At 35.8% G+C, this 16,808-nt stretch overlaps 1 pseudogene; it reads right to left on the reverse strand.

Moving 5' to 3' along the window:
• Nucleotides 1–1,062: 1,062 nt before the first annotated feature.
• Nucleotides 1,063–14,140, reverse strand: LOC110197672 (acyl-coenzyme A thioesterase 1 pseudogene; annotated as a pseudogene).
• Nucleotides 14,141–16,808: the final 2,668 nt, after the last annotated feature.

The raw sequence follows: 16,808 nt of genomic DNA on the forward strand, positions 1-16,808 counted from the left end.
AAAATGAGCATAAAGAAAAAAAAATAGAAGACTGTGAAAACTGACCAGCCCTTCTAAAAAAGCTAGCAAATAGCTTGAAAATTAGTGACTTCAATGTAAAAGTAGCCAAAGGGGAAAGAGCATTGAAAATGTTTTGGAAAATATGATTCAGATTCAAGAAGTGAACAAAGGTCACATACCCTATACCATTCAGAAGTTTCATTTTTAAAAGCCTTAAGAATTCCTTCAAGAAGGGTAAGAATCTGTATGATATGGTGAGAACCACCAACACCACACACACACACACACACACACACACACAAATGAATTGACAATATCTTTTAAAATAGGAATTTACTATTTAACAATTGTAGCAGTGATTTGAAGATTAGACATTTTCATGCAGTCAAAAGCAGTCAAAAGCAATCAAAAATCAGAAGGGGGCAGCTAAGTAGCACAGTGACTAGAGTACCAGCCCTGGAGTCAGGAGGACTGAGTTCAAATATGGTCTCAGACACTTGACACTTACTAGCTGTGTGACCCTGGGCAAATCACTTAACCCCATTGCCTAACAAAAGCAAAAAAAAATTTAGAAGAAACAATAAAGATGAAAAAATGACACTACATAGTTTTATGTCAACTGCCACCTATCCTGCTTAAACAAACTACTGAGAGTGAAAAAAAAACAACAGAAAAAAGGCATCAATTTTGATTATGACCATATCTTAGATAAGAATACAAAATACTCTAACAAATGCAATAGATTATAATCCCAGAAATGGATCTGTTCAAAAAATATTTTATCTCATTGAGAAAGATACCTGATAGACTTCAGTAACATTGGTTCTGATTGCAAACTTATTTTCTTTTGTGTGTGTGTGTGTCACAAAATTATTCTTTTATTCCTTGGGGAAAGCTGTTTACTTAAAAAAAAACTTTAAGATCTTTAAAATTTTTATCACATTCAACTTTATCTTACTGATGAGAGAAAACCCTATTCCAATTATTCTAAAAATGATCTCTGTAGTTGGTATCATCTCATCACACCTTTAGCATATGCCATTTTAAATTCTAAATGGTGAGTCATAATTTGAGGGATGTGTTATCATTTCTTAAATGTTTGTGGAAGAAGGCTCAGAGTTGTTTCCAAGCATCGATTTGGGCCACGGAGTGGGCCCTAACTTCTCCTCCCCAGATCACAAGCTTGCCCACCAAATTACGAAAGGAAACCTGGTACACAGGGAAATATGGGGGCCATTGCAGGGTAACAGATAATCTTGGGTTTTTTCTTTCCATGGGCTTGTAACAATTTGGTAGCTTCTTTAGCATAGAATTCACTTTTCCAGTTATGGTCATCCAGACCAACAAGAAATAGGAAGCAGCTCTCAGCCTTCTCAATTGGAATTAAGCTTGTTCGGTTGGGTTCCTCCAAAGGGTTGTTGAGAGCATCAACGATGTCTGCAAACCCATCTTTAGTCATCTTGATACGTTTTGGGTCACTACCCAGTGGGGGAATGGTCATACCCTTATAGTGTAGTGCAGACCCTACATTTGCCATGCAGCCACTGAGGGTGACAGTAGTTGTGATGTCCTTCAAATGGGAGTGGAGAGGCACAGATCACCCCCTTTAGAAAATCCAAGCAGCCCAACTCCTGGACCTGGGAGTGGTTTTTCAGGTACTGGACAGCCTCTTCAAAGCATTCCAGATGAAGTTCCTTCATGTCTTTGGGAAGGTCCTCAAAGGCATAGTATGCCAGGGCCAGTACAGCAAAACCATATCTAGCCAACAGACTAGCTCTATATTCAAACAGGCCACCTCCAGTTCTAAAGATGTTGATGATCCCAGGGAAGGGCCCTGAGCTGATGTGGTTTAGGGGTTCAGGGGTGCTGGGACCCCAAAATCACAACATGCGGGTCTTGTCCACAAGAATTCAATGTAAGCCTTCTTTCAGTCAAAGACAAGGTTTATTAGAATATCCATCATATTGGGCAGACAGTTAAGGAATCTGAACATTAGTAAGCTATTGGCTGGATTTTAAGAATCTGAGCAGTGGCTAGATTATAAGAATCCCAGCCTACAAACTTATTTTCAAATATATACACACATATGCATGCAAAAAGATGAGGAGAGGAAAGGAGGAAGAAAGAGAGATGGAGAGACAGAGAAATGGAAGAGAGAGAGAAGGAGGAGGAGAAGGAATAAGAAGACAAGGTGGGGGGGCATTAAGAGTAGCATTGAAAGATGGAAAAGTAAAGGCAGGGACTCAGCTGAGCTCTCCCACAAGCCCCTCCAAATACATTTCAAAATAACTCTACACAAATTCTAGAGAAGAAAACACACAAAAAGACAGAGTAAAAAAATTTCCAGCCCAAGACAGCCTGGAAAGTCAACAGGAAAGCTCTGTTGCACCAAAGTAAGAAAGAGAAGCACAATCCAGTGTAGGCCAGGACAGCACAAAATGGGATGCAGAAAACTCAGAGCAGGCCTTGGGGTGATTGAATCACTGCAGCAGTAGTGATTTCCAGACTTCTCAGCCCACAGACACCAGAGACAACTTAGTAGATCGGTAGGAAATGTCTATTGCACCTGGGTGACAGTGGAGTGCAGTCCAGTGCAGGCTCTGCCAGCACAACCCTGGCCCCAGCAAACCAGAACAGGCCTTGAGACTGATTGAATCAGCAGTGGCAGTGGCAAAAACTGCTTTCACAGCTCTCAGCCAAAGAACATCCAGTTCTCAGTCCTGGGTGGTAGTTTCAGGGTAAGGAGTAGCATTAGCATAGAAAAATTTGTAGCAGAAGTGGAGGGGACTGTCCTCCAACTTCTAGGGAAGAAAAAAGTGTTGTGATCACTCACAGACCAGAGCACAGGACAAGAGAGGAGTAAACACCTCTGCTTAGATCGTAACACCTAAGAAGAACTGAAAACTTACAATTCCCTAGGAGTATTTCTGAGAACAGCTGTACAACACCCCTGAAGCTTGGGACAGTTCACCCTCTTCCCTGGAAGCAGAGCCCTACCTTTTAAAAGGTAAAGTAATAGGCTGGGAAAATAAGCAAATGACAGAAAAAAAAAATTGAAGATACAAACTTACTTTGGCAACAAGAATGAAAAAACACTCAGAAGAAGACAATTAAGTCAAAGCTCCTACATCCAAAGCCTCCAAGAAAGAATATGAATTGGTCTTAGACCATGGAAGAGCTCAAGAAGGATTTTGAAAATGAAGTAAGAGAAGTATAGGAAAAATTAGGAAGAGAAATAAGAATGGTGCAAGAAAATCATGAGAACTGAGTCAACACCTTGCTAATGGAGACACACACACACACACACACACACACACACACACACACACACAGAGAAAATAGCAACTTTAAAAAAAGACTAGGCCAAATGGTAAAAGAGGTCCCAAAAGTCAATGAGAAGAATGCTTTAAAAAACAGAATTGGCAAAATGGAAAAAGCTCACTGAAGAAAATTATTCCTTAAAAATTAGAATGGAGTGAGTTCAAATCCAGCCTCAGACACATAACACTTACTAGCTGTGTGACCCTGGACAAGTCACTTAACCCCATTTCCTAGCCAAAAAAAAAAAATAGAATGGAGCAAATGAAGTTAATGACTTTATGAGAAATCAAAAAACAATAAAATAAAATCAAAAGAATGAAAAATAGAAGACAGTGTGAAATATCACATTGGAAAAACAATTGACCCAGAAAATAGGTTCAGGGGAGATTATTTAAAAATTATTAGACTACCTGAAAGCCATGATTAAAAAAAAAAGAGCCTAGACATCATCTCTCAAGAAATCATCAAGGAAGACTGCCCTGATATTCTAGAACCAGATGGTAAAATAGAAATTGAAGGAATCCACCAGTTGCCTCCTGAAAGAGATCACCAAATGAAAACTTCCAGGAATATTTTAGCCAAATTCCAGAGTTCCCAGGTCAAGGAGAATATATTGCAAGTTGCCAGAAAGAAATGACTCAAGTGTCATGGAGCCACAATCAGGAAAACACAAGATGTGGCAGCTTCTACATCAAAGGATCAGAGGGTTTGGTATACGATATTTTAGAGGACAAAGGAGCTAGGATTACAACCAAGAATCACCCACCCAGAAAAACTGAATATAATCCATGAGGGTAAAAAATAAACATTCAATGAGATAGAAGAATTTCAAGTACTCTTGAGAAAAGACCAGAACTAAATAGAAAATTTTGCTTTCAGATACACGACTCAAAAGTAGCATGAAAAGGTGAACAGGAAAGATAAATCAGAAGGGACTTTAATTAAACTGTTTACATTACTACATGGGAAGATGATATTTGTAACTCATAAGACCTTTCTCATTATTAGGGTAGTTAGAAGAAGTATATATGGACAGAGGTCACAGGTATAAGTTTAATATGAAGGGACAGCATCTAAAAAAAAATTAAGGGGTGTGAGAGGAATGCACTGGGAGAAAGAGAAAGGGAGAGGCAGAATGGTATAAATTATCTCACATAAAAGAGTCAAGAAATAGCTTTCACAGTGGAGGGGAAGGGGGGGAGGTAAGGGGAAGTGAGTGATCCTTACTCTCATCAGAATTGGCTCAAAGAGAGCATAATATATGCCCACAATTGAGTATAGAAACTTATCTTACCCTAGAGAAAAGTAGGGAGGAAGAGGATAAGGAAAGGCAGGGGGTTATGGAAGGGAAGGTAGATTGGGGGAGGGGGCAGTCAGAAGAAAAATACTTTTGAGAAGGGACACGGTGAAAGGAGAGAGAGAATAGAATAAAAGGCAGGGAATAAGATGGAGGGAAATAACAATTAATCTTTCACAACATGACTATCATGGAAGTGTTTTGCATGACTACACACATATAACCTGTGTCAAATTGCTTGCCTTCTCAATGAGGACAGTGGGGAGGAAGGGAGGAAGAAAATTTGTAACTCAAAGTTTTAAAAATGAATGTTAAAATTGCTTTTACATGTAATTCAGAAAAAATAAAATACTAAAACAAGAGTAGCATTGCTCCATTAAAAAAAAAAGCAAAGAGTAATAGAATAGAAAGCAAAATAAATCCACTGACAAACTACCATGAGGTCAAGCTACATGATCATAGATATAAAACTCTGGATATATTCTAACCTAATCCCAACATTTTAAAGATGATGAAATTGAGGCCCAGAGAAGGATCTGATGTGATTGATTACATGTGTAGTAAGTCTATGATGAGGTTTATACCAAGACTTTTAATTTGAAATCCTACACAGATTACAAATATATTTGTTTGTAGATGAAAGTGTCATAAGGTTAAAAAAATAGTTGTGAAATGGAAGAAATAACCTGATATTTGTCAGCAATCTAGTATTATTAGAAACAGTGGAACCCCCAATTTGGACCGTTCCATTTCCGTGGTGAAAGGAAATGGCACTGTAGGTTAAGACGAAATCCAGAAAAGCATCATAAGCTAACCAAATAAGGCAAAAATTTGTCCTTTAATCAAAAATGCAATTTTAAAGTCACTCAAAGGTCACTTTTTGAAATACTCATAATTAGAGCTTCAAAAATAATGAAAAGATTTCCAGATAGTCTCATCACTACAATAATATGACTAAGACATCAGTAATTACTAACCCTTATGGCCAATTTCTTGTCTCTATGAAATAGAGAACTGGTTTTAAAACCAGGAACACCTGGTTTCAAGTTCCACTTCTGACTAGTACTGGTTTTGTTACCCTTGGCAATCCACTCAGTCTCTTAGTTTTCCATGCAAACCACTAAGACTATAAGTTGCTGACATGGTGATGATCTGCATTGGTAGTGAGAAGTTTTCTGGTAGAAGTACTTAGCATGGTGCCTGGTACTTAATAAATGCTTGTTGGATTCACTTGACTAGAGTGTTGCTTGAGAGGTTCCCAAAAGCATAGAAATAATAGTTAGAAACACTAACCAATATAAAATGTCTATGAAAAATGCCTATGTATAAATACAGGGGATCCATAAAGAAAAATGAGAAAACAATAGACTTTCAAAGATTATGGGAGATCACATATTTGTAGCAATACATATAATTGAAAGGTATGAATAATATTAAATCCTGATGTTCATCTTGTGCTAATTACCAAAACACAAAACAAACAAACAAAAACAACTATTTGCCAAAAAACATCCTTGAAATTTCCTGAAGATGTTTACTACCTATTTGGGATAGAGATGGTGGGGGGACTGCAAAATTCCATGATATATATGATCACAAATATGAATGTTCTATGAACCTCTGAATAGCAACATCAAGATATGAAATTAGGAAAGATTAGGTAAATCTAAAGTATTTGACATATTCCTACTAAAAGTCCAATGCAAGAGAAGTGTTCTCCATTGATGGTGAAGTTCCCTCTATGGTCCTGTCCATGGATAACACTGTGCTAATTGCATGAAGTCTAGTAACAATAAACAGCCTTTTTAATGTGATTCACAGTCTCTCAAAAGGGATTTGTGTTGAATAATAATTCTCAAACACTTTGTTCTCAAGACCCATTTGTAACTAATTTGTAACTAATAAAAAATTGAAGACACCTTTACACTCTTAAAATATTGAGAACACTGAAGAGACTTTTTTGTGTGTGAGTAGTTTAACTAGTAGTAGTTACCACATTAGAAATTAATAATTTTTAAAAATATTTATTAATGCATTTAAAATTACCTATTATATGCTAACATATAACATTTTATATAAAATGTGTATTCTAGATAAAAATTATTGAGAAGAGTAGCACTGTTTTACATATTTGTACAAATCTTATAATGTCTAGCTTCTATTTAGAAGAAAGCTGGATTTTCATATATGTTTCTGCATTCAATCTGCTGAGATATGTTGTTTGGATTGAAATATTTAAAGAAAATATGGCCTTACAAAAATATACAGTTGGAAAATGGAGGAGTATGCTTATATACAAAAATTGTTATTATTATGAAAATTGTTTTAACCTTATAGATCCCCTGAAAGAGTCTTGGGGACCCTCAGGGGTCTGTAAAACATACATTGAGAAATCAATAGAATGCCCAAATTTAGATGATGAGTTGGAGGCATTCAGAGGTGTCTTAATGTTTATGCTATCTGAGAAACAATTGAAGGCATCAGAGGTATTGTTAATTTAACATAATATTTCAGTGAATATGAAAATCAAGGCTTCCACTAGTGATGAAAATGCTATCCCATTCACAACTTCTCACCCTATGCAGCTTATGTCCATATCATACTATAAATGCTCAGCCAGTTACTATGGATAGCCTGGAAGGCTTATCACATTGCTAGACATTGCAGAAGTGTGTACTTCACTGGCATAGCCTCTGAGAATGAGGAGTTACATCCCTACCAACTCTGAGGCACCAAAGCAGGAATGTTGTGGAGTAATATCATTAAAGACAAAATTATTAATGATGTTGAAGCAAAAAGTTAATTTGCCCCCAAAAGCAATTTCTCTTATGTTACAGATGATTATTTTTCCCTTCAAAACAGACTTTGATGTTCATAAATACAGCAATATAATGTCTATTTGTTCTTCTCAGCAGTGTTTTAAAGAAAAGAAACCAATCCTACAAAGACATTGAATTTCACTGAGTAAATCCAATCATTGCCTGAGGATTATAAGTTCCCACACAGCAATCTCATCCCCCACCCCCCAAAAAAAAGACCCTAAAACCAAAGATCTACCTGCATTGGACTAAAGTGTGTTGTTTACTTTTTTTTCAAACTGAACAGCTATGACAATTGTATTGCTAATATGAGTCTAGAGAAGAGTCCTTAACAGATTTTTAGGAACAGATGAGTTTTTCCAAGTAGCTTAGAAATGTTATTATTATCAAGATCCTCATAACCTTCAATAATATAATTCAGAAAAGCATTCATCACTCTTTAGACTTTTTTTAGGAATAGTTATTTTAAACAACCTATAGCCTTTTTCATTTCATTGTTTCATTTGCACTGCAAAGACACATTCTTAGTATGTAATTCATTCTCTCATTTCTGATGGAGAAGTTTTCCAAGCAAAGGGAGTTTATTACATCTTCCCTAATTCTATTTCAGTTTGATAGGACTACAGGTATCTAGAATCTGGTTCTGTTAAAACCATCACTCACATTGTTTCCTCCATTTGTAATGTTATGCAAAATACAGCACAGTCACAGCCTCCTCCTAATACATTAAAAATTCCAATTAACTTGTCATGATGAAAATGGTTTGTGGTATAATGTGCCTTTGTTCAAATACACTGAGTGTCATATACACAGAAGAACAAAACCCAGGGAAGTTTATATGTGGAGGGGTAGAAGGAGGAGGATTTAGACTATTTTGACTGGTTTTAACTTCTTGTCCAGATTTTGCTGTTTATATTAGATTCCCTCATTGGAGTTACATCAAATGCATATGCATAATTTGAAGAGTGGATTCAAATGCTTGTTCAAGCTGAGAGCTTTATGCATTTAGATAAGCAGGTGAAAGTAGCAGAAGGAAAAATAACCTTAGCAATTGCCTTCTATGTTTGCTAACTCAAATGCGTTTAGCTAATTTGAACAGCCTTTGTGTGGTTTGACAATTCCTCATTAAAATAAGACCAAAGAGGACATAGTACTTGAATGAATATATTTTCAGATGTTGGAGTGGACTAAGTCCTTTATTTTATGTTCCAGTGTTTGTATATATATATGTATATATGGATCACAGTATGAGAGATTTGGAAGGAACAAAAACTCAATTGCAGTGTATTTCATTAATGCACCTTTCTAACTGAAGTGCCAGACTATGCATAACGTCCTATTTGCAGATATTATTGCCATATGGAAGGAATATTGTAGTTTTGGAAATTCATCTTTGGACTTCAAGTCCAAAGATGAATTTCCTAAATGATGCTACTACTACTTGATTTAGAGTCAGGTTGTCTATACTACACTGTTGCTTTTTAGACTTGAAAAGTACATTTTCACCTTTGAATTTCAACTGTTTGTTCTGGGGGAGTAAAGGGGGGGGGCTCTGTGTAACACTATTTTAACTGGATCTTTTTATTTTTTTCAACTAACAATACTGTGTTATTAATAATGAGCAATGTCCCAAAGACCTAAGTCTAATTCTTTCCTTTCCCTACCAGAACAATAAATCCAATAAGTACTTCTAAAAGTAGCTGTCAGCTATTCATGCTAAAAGAATAGAGATAAATGCATACAAAGGTCATCACAAAACATAATTGCTGGGAAGCCATATTTGCACTTCCTGAAAATTTATGTTGAGGGCCATGGGTGTGTATAGATAGCACATTAGAGACATTATTACAATGGAATCATTAATTTCAAATGAGAACAGATTGGAACTTGGCTTCATTTTAGATGACTTAGAAAGCTTTTCCTTTCTGTTTACACACTCTACCCACCACCCTAAGGGAGTTTGTTAGTTCATCATTGAAGTAATAAGGAAAAGGAAATATTCCAACCACCCTTCTCAACCTGGAATGTAAATATCACTCACCAGAAAGAAACTCTGAACATTATTTATCCAGCTATCAAGAACACTATTTCCTCAGGCAAATGGCTCTAAGACCTATCTATTCTCGTGATAGAATCCTCTGAAACTCTGATTTAAGTCACAAAAACAAACAAAAATTCTAGCCTTGCCAACACTCTGGAACAGGCACAATTCCACTCCACACTGACATTTCTCACAGGCCAACGGAAATATACAGCAGTTCATTTAATGTCTTAAGTTCAATCACTATGAACAGGACATGAAAATCCCAATATCTATTTATATCCCTCTCAAAAAAAAGTCTAAATTTATTCCTTTATTTTCCATGGCACGTATATATTTGACCTGAATTTTAAGATACTCTGCTGAAGTAAATTGTCAAAATAGATGAATGTTAATAACTATGATTGTTCTAGATGGAGTATGTAGCTCCAGATGAATGAATTGTTTTCCAAATTCATGTCACGGTGTGTAGTGCAGCGGAAATTTCAGACCACGGTTATTGACATAACCTGATAACCTCTAATAATTGTGAACAACATTGTGCCATTTAAATTGGGTTGAAATGCATCATTAAACATGGCTGACATTTTTGCTACTTGCTTGTAGCTAGTGCTACATTCAGTCTACTGATAGGTTGAAAATATGGCACTATAATAACAGAGTGAGAGAAGTTTGAAACCAGAAGGCTTTTTTTTTTTAATATAAATGTTTTTATCTCAGAGAAGGTTTTGGGAAGAAACATAAATGGCTTACTTACAGGTGAGTATAATAGGGCAAACATTTGCTCAATGAAGCTAAACTATTAGAGGATAGGAAAGATAACTTGATTTTTCTTTTGTAATTCTCTTCAGCACCTGTGATATAATATGTATGTGTGTGTGTGTGTATGCATGTATAATGTGTGTATGTATGCATGTGTATATAAGTATGTATTTATGCATATGTATCTATGTATGTATGTGTATGTGGTTATATGTATAGTGACGGTTGTTGCCTCACCAATTAGAGCATAATGGACATAGAATGGCATGTATTTGCCTATTCTTTAAAATGGTCCATCACATTTTCTTAAAATCTGTCATTCACTTATCCTATTATGGAAGCCAAAGGGATAAAGTAAAACTTGCATGTGGCAGAACACCAGGAGCTTAAAACAAATAAATAAATAAATGAGAATATAAGGTAGGAAGTGATTGGTTAGCTGTTTCCCCAAGTTGAAACATGAGCCTGTATTCTATTAAGCTAAGTGATACAGTGGATAGACTGTTGGGCCTGGAGTCAGGAAGACTCATCTTCCTGGGTTCAAATCTGGCCTCAGATACCTACTAGCTGTATGACCCTGGGCAACCACTTAATGTTATTTGTTTCAGTTTCCTCATCTGTAAAATGAGCTAGAGAAGAAAATGGCAAATCACTCCAGTAATTCTGCCAAGAAAACCTCAAATGGGTCACAAAGACTTGGACATGATTAAAATTAATGAACCACAACAAAAAGTTAGCCTTGCTAATTCTAGTTTATCTTCAGTACTAATTCTACTATTTTTCTTTTTAAAAATGCTTTAAGAAATATAGGTGCAGACCAAAAGAATCCTAGAAATGGAGATACACAAAAGAATCAAGAGACATGAAGGCCAGAAATGCCAAACTGACAAAGGCATTGGAGAAAACAGTAGAGGAAAGGAGGTATCATCATTGAGCAAAGCTTGTCTACTATAAAGAGTTTGCTATTCTAAGCTTGAGCTCAGTTGAAGAAGAACTATGCCAGTATATACTAGTACCCAGAAGGATTTCTTATTATGTCCATATAGCTACTGCTTCTAGCAATAAAGATTGGAACTCGATTATACCTGGCCATCCTGGTTCAAGAATATTCAGTTCTACTTAGGATTATAGCATAAGTTGTCCACCCAGCATATTAGACAACTTTCTTACGTTCTCTTGACATTGAGTACCTGTGAATAGAGCATTTCATCTGTCCAGCTAGGTTGCACAGAAGATAGAGTGCTGGACCTGGAATCAAAAAGACACAAATACAAGTCTAGTATCAGACATTTGCTCTCCATGTGAAATAAACAAGTAACAACCGCTATCTCAGTTTCTTCAACCAAAAAGTGGAAATAATAATAGCATTTACTTCATAGGGTTAATGTATCAAATGAGAATATTTCTCAATAACACTGACCAGAACATAGTAGACACTTAATAAATAAATACTTATTCCTTCTCACTCCATCATTCACTATCCCTAATTATCACTACATTATCTATCCATTTATTTCCAAGTAACATTTTTTTTCTAAATCTGGATAAAAAACCAGGGAGGAATATGGAAATTAGAAAGGGATAGAGAAATGTGCAATCATAAATAGTCAGATAAAGGAAGCTATTTATGAATATGAGAGTACAACATTTGTAGATGATAACAAGATCAAAGGATGACTATCTATGTGTGTAGCTGAGGTGTGCTGGAGTAGCTCGTGGAAATTGAATGGATTATGAAATTAGGAAGTTTGGGTATTTAAGAAGGCATCATTAGGTATGTTGACTTCCCCTAGCATAAAAGCAAGAATTGGAGGTGAAGGGAGGGAGGGAAAACTCTGAACCAAGGACTGAGCTCTTATAGGAAGGAGGGAGTTATAATAAGCATCAGAATGTGAATTGGATGATACATATGAACAGTGTGGTACCAAAAATAAAATAAGTTGCTAAGTGATGGTGATTGAGTCAAGAAGGATTTGAGAGTATTCTGACTCCCTAACCATTAACCATTAATTTGTTAATATGAGTGAAAATGCCACTACTATTGGAATGGGGTAGCCAAGGGAGCAGTGTTTATTGGGAGGAAGCCAGGTTTTGGTATTATGTCTTAAGATGGAAGGAGTAAGAAAAGAGAAGATCTAAGTTGAAAGCAAATTTACTAATTAAGGAGCAGATATTCCAGAGAGTACAATGGATGTAACAGATAGATCTGCTGTGGGGCATTTGGGAGTAGGATTGAGGGTGATGTGAATAAGGGAATGGGAAGTTGATGATGGGGAATGGAGATTACATAAGAAGGCAGTGGAGTTCAGAATCACTGGGATAGAAAGAGAGTGAGGGGGGTAAGATAATGGACTAAAAGTAACCATTGAAGCATGAGTGTAGTTGGAGTATCAGTTGTTGGAGAGAGATCCATTGAAGGGAAAAAAAAAGTGATTAGATTGTTCAAAATCCTTTCTGGAGATCCCAACTCCTGGCACACAGTGTGTCCTGTGAAGCCTAGAAGGTCAAATTCGCAACAGGACGATTAAATGAAAATATGACTCAGGAAAATGTTGGCAAGAGGAAGAAGACAACAAGGTGAAATGTGTTTAATCAGGGCATGGCCTTCAGATAATTACAGGTGGCTCTGGGTAAAAGACTGAGGCCTGGAGATAAGCAGCTATATATGACTGAGGCAAAGTGGGTTGAGGGAGGGTTTGTGAACAAAGATAGGCATTGGAGGTGATTGCTTAAACCAGGGCAAAACTAAGCCTTTCTAGGGATCCTCTAGTGGGAAGATGGAGACTGTTGACAGATTGGCAGAAAGCACCAGGATAGAAATTACATAGGGGAATGGGTTAAAACCTTAGGTTATAACTTCATTCTTGAATGGAAAGGCAATTCTTCTTATAATGTCTGGAAGAGTGTCTGAGCCAGGAATTAAAACGAAGGTTCTCTAACAAAACCAACAGTCCTTCCACTAAAACTTTTGATCTTGCTATTAATTAATTAGATTTCATTTGCTTACTTTCACTGGCATGAGGTAAAGAGTGTCTAAAACAAGTTGGTAGTCTTTTGAGTGGAGAAAGGAGATTTATATAAGAGCTGTTGTGAAGGTAGAAATAAGATTTGGTGACAGATTGAATATGTAAGATTAGGATAAGAGATAAGTTGAGGATCACACCAAAGTTTTGAGCCAAGTTTACTGGTAGAACCTTGGTACCTTTAACATTTAGTGAAGTTGAGAAGAGTAGAGTATTGGGGAAATGTGAGATAATGACTTCAATTTGAAATGTCTAATAGATATATTGAGTTAAAAATGTCCAGTACAGAGCTGGTGATAAACTGGAGGTCAGGAGAGAAGTTAAGACTAGATAAATAGATTTGAAAATCATTAGTGAAAATATGATAATTAAGTACATAAGAGTTAAGACATCACCAAGTAAGATAATATAAAGGGAGAAAAGAAGTGAGGTAAGGACAGATCACTGGGGAACACCCAAGACTGGGGTATTTGACCTTAATAAAGATATAGTCTTGCACAATGACTATAATAGTGTGGAACCTTATCACATGATTCCTTAAGCTACTGTGATAACCTACTGGTTGATCTGTCTATCCTGAGTATCTGCCCACTCTAATCCATCTTCCACTCAGTTGCCCAAGTGTTCTTCCTATCATCTGAAAATATCACTTCCCTACTCAATAAACTCTAATGATATCCTATTATCTCCAGAATCAGATATAATATCCACTGCCTGGCTTTTAAAACCCCTCACAACTTGGTTCCTTCCGCCTTTCTAGTTTTTTTACACTTTTGTTTTTTGTCTCTGTATATTCTATAAACAAGTTATATGATCTTCTTACTGTTCCTCACATATGACACTCCACGTTCATGCCTCTTTCCTTGCTGTTCCCCATGCCCGTAATGCTCTCCCTCCTCATCTTTACTTCCTGCCTTTAACAGGCCTTTCCTAGTCCCCCCATTGGTATTATCTTCCTTCTGAAATTGCCTCCCATTTATTCTATCTATCTATCTATCTATCTATCTATCTATCTATCTATCTATCTATCTATCTATCTATCTATCCATCCATCCATCCATCCATCCATCGATCTATCTATCTATCTATCTATCTATCTATCTATCTATCTATCTATCTATCTATCCATACCACACACATATGTATATGTGTATAGATGTGTCTCTGTATATCTTATATGTGTGTATTTTTTACATGTATGTAATTGTTTACATGTAGTCTTCTGTCATTAGAGTGTGAGCTTCTTGAGAGCAAGAACTTTTTTTTCCCTTTGTACACCAACGCTTTGCACAACGCTTGGCACATAGTAAATACTTCATTGGTTCTTGTTCTTGGTGACGACTGATGATTGTTAAATTAATTAGATTAGATATACCTTTTTTATAAGATCCTTTGCTCAACTTTGTTAACCATTATAATAGCATTAATAATAACAATAATAAGAAGAAGCATTTATATACCACCTACTATGTATAGGCAATGTGCTAAGCACTTAAAAAATATTATCTCATTTTATCCTCACAAAAACCTTGTGAGATAGGTGCTATTATTCCCATTTTACAGATGATGAAACTGAGATAAACAGAGATTGTCACTTGCAAAAGGTCACACGGCTAGTGTCTGGGTCCAGATTTGACCTCAGGACTTCCTGTCTTCAGCACTCTATACACTCTACCACCCAGTGGCATACACACACACACACACACACACACACACACACACACAAAGACACAGACACACACAAAGAATATATGTATGCTATTGTATGCATAGGTGTATCTGTATGTATGTATGCATGCATGCATGTGTATGTGTGTGATACACATGTATGTGTGTATACATATAATACATATGTGTGTTCAGACAAATAGATAGAAATAATTATCCCATGATACTGATCTCATTGGGTTGTTGTAAGAAATGTATTTTGCAAATCTTAAAGTAAAATATATGCATATGTGTGTATGTGCAGATGTTTATACATGCAGATGCAAACACATAAATGTATATGTGTATGAGTTGTTATTACAGTATTTCTTATATGAGTGCTGATTTTTGTAATAACATTATCTACTTACTAAAAATGCTAACATAATGTAACCAAGGTGTCAAAGCTTCACACTTTAATAGCTGTCAACAGCTGCTGCTTACTTATTTATGTTTTATAATAGCACCTATAAGCATTGGATGATCTGCTAGAGAAAAGTATTTTTTTTAATTGAATATTGAGGTTTGGTCTTATTTCCGTTAGCTCCTTCAGTATTTCAAGGTCAATTCTAAAATTACACTATGTTTGTATTTATAGGAGATTCTTCTTAATGAACTTTTTACTTCTATTTTTTTAAATGGTATTTCAGTTACAAATCCCATGCATACACTCCAAATTCTTCAAGGTTTCAACATACATTTTTTTGAATTTAAATGTATTGACTAATACACTGAAAAAAATATGTAATGGTAGTAGACCTAATGCCAGCTGATGTCAATTATTGGGGAAGCACAATTACTCTGATTTTTTTTTTTTTGCAATGGTGCTCTTAGAGTGAATTAATTACAGGAATTATTGCCTTGATTATAGCACCTTTACATAAATGAAATCTTATTTTTCAAAAGGATATTTTAATTTCTCAGAGGGTCAGCATGGTATAGTTTATGGAGAGCTGCCCTCCTAGTCAAGAAAACCTATTTGCAATCTAATCTCTGACACATGCTGGCTGTGTTAATTGTGGCCAATCTTTTATCCACTCAGTGCTCTAGGTCAGAGGTGTCAAACACATACTCAGCCTCCCCAATGTGGATAAACCAAGTTAAAATATAATTGGGAAATATTTTTTAAATAAATAAAACTACAATAAAATAAAGATAATGTTAACATGTAGTTTTCCAATTCAATATTTTGCATCTGGAATCTTTATAAGTGTTTTAATGACATCCTTTTCTATTTGACTTTGACAATACTACTCCAGATATATCTCTGATTATAATTTTTAGAGAAGGTAATGATTTCCAACTGGGTCATCTCTACACCAATAAAATAACAGTTTCTGTCCCTATTTGAATTTCACTCCAAAAAGCCTAAATCAAATACTTCCTTCTTCAAATGAAAGTAAAATTCCTGAATTAAACAATCATAGTCATAAATGTATCTGTACTTGATTTAGCTTCCTTCCTTTATTTAGTTTTCCTGTCTATCTCAGGAAAAGGTGAAGTTTTTATTCTACTCTTTATATTCTACTTTTTCTACTCTTTGGACCAAGTCAAGGCATTCATTTCATCCCCCAGCAGTATTTTGCCTGGATCTTGGTACTAGAAGAACTCAGATTGTTTGACTCCCTAGACTTAAACAATAGTTGTTGTTCTTGTTGTTTTTCTTAATGTATTCAAATGGTAGAAGGGTGAGTAAATTTCATGAAAGGAATCTTAAATGAGCAACTGGCAACTATGTTTCTTTTATTCTTGACCTATCCCAATTGTCCAATATCTAAATATATCACTTGTGCTGTCTTTAGAAATGAGAAAAGTCCAGCACATGTTAAGTGCAAAGT

This window comes from Phascolarctos cinereus, unplaced genomic scaffold, assembly GCF_003287225.1.
Source record: "Phascolarctos cinereus isolate Bilbo 61053 unplaced genomic scaffold, phaCin_HiC Scaffold_5;HRSCAF=322, whole genome shotgun sequence".
Lineage (NCBI taxonomy): Eukaryota > Metazoa > Chordata > Mammalia > Diprotodontia > Phascolarctidae > Phascolarctos > Phascolarctos cinereus.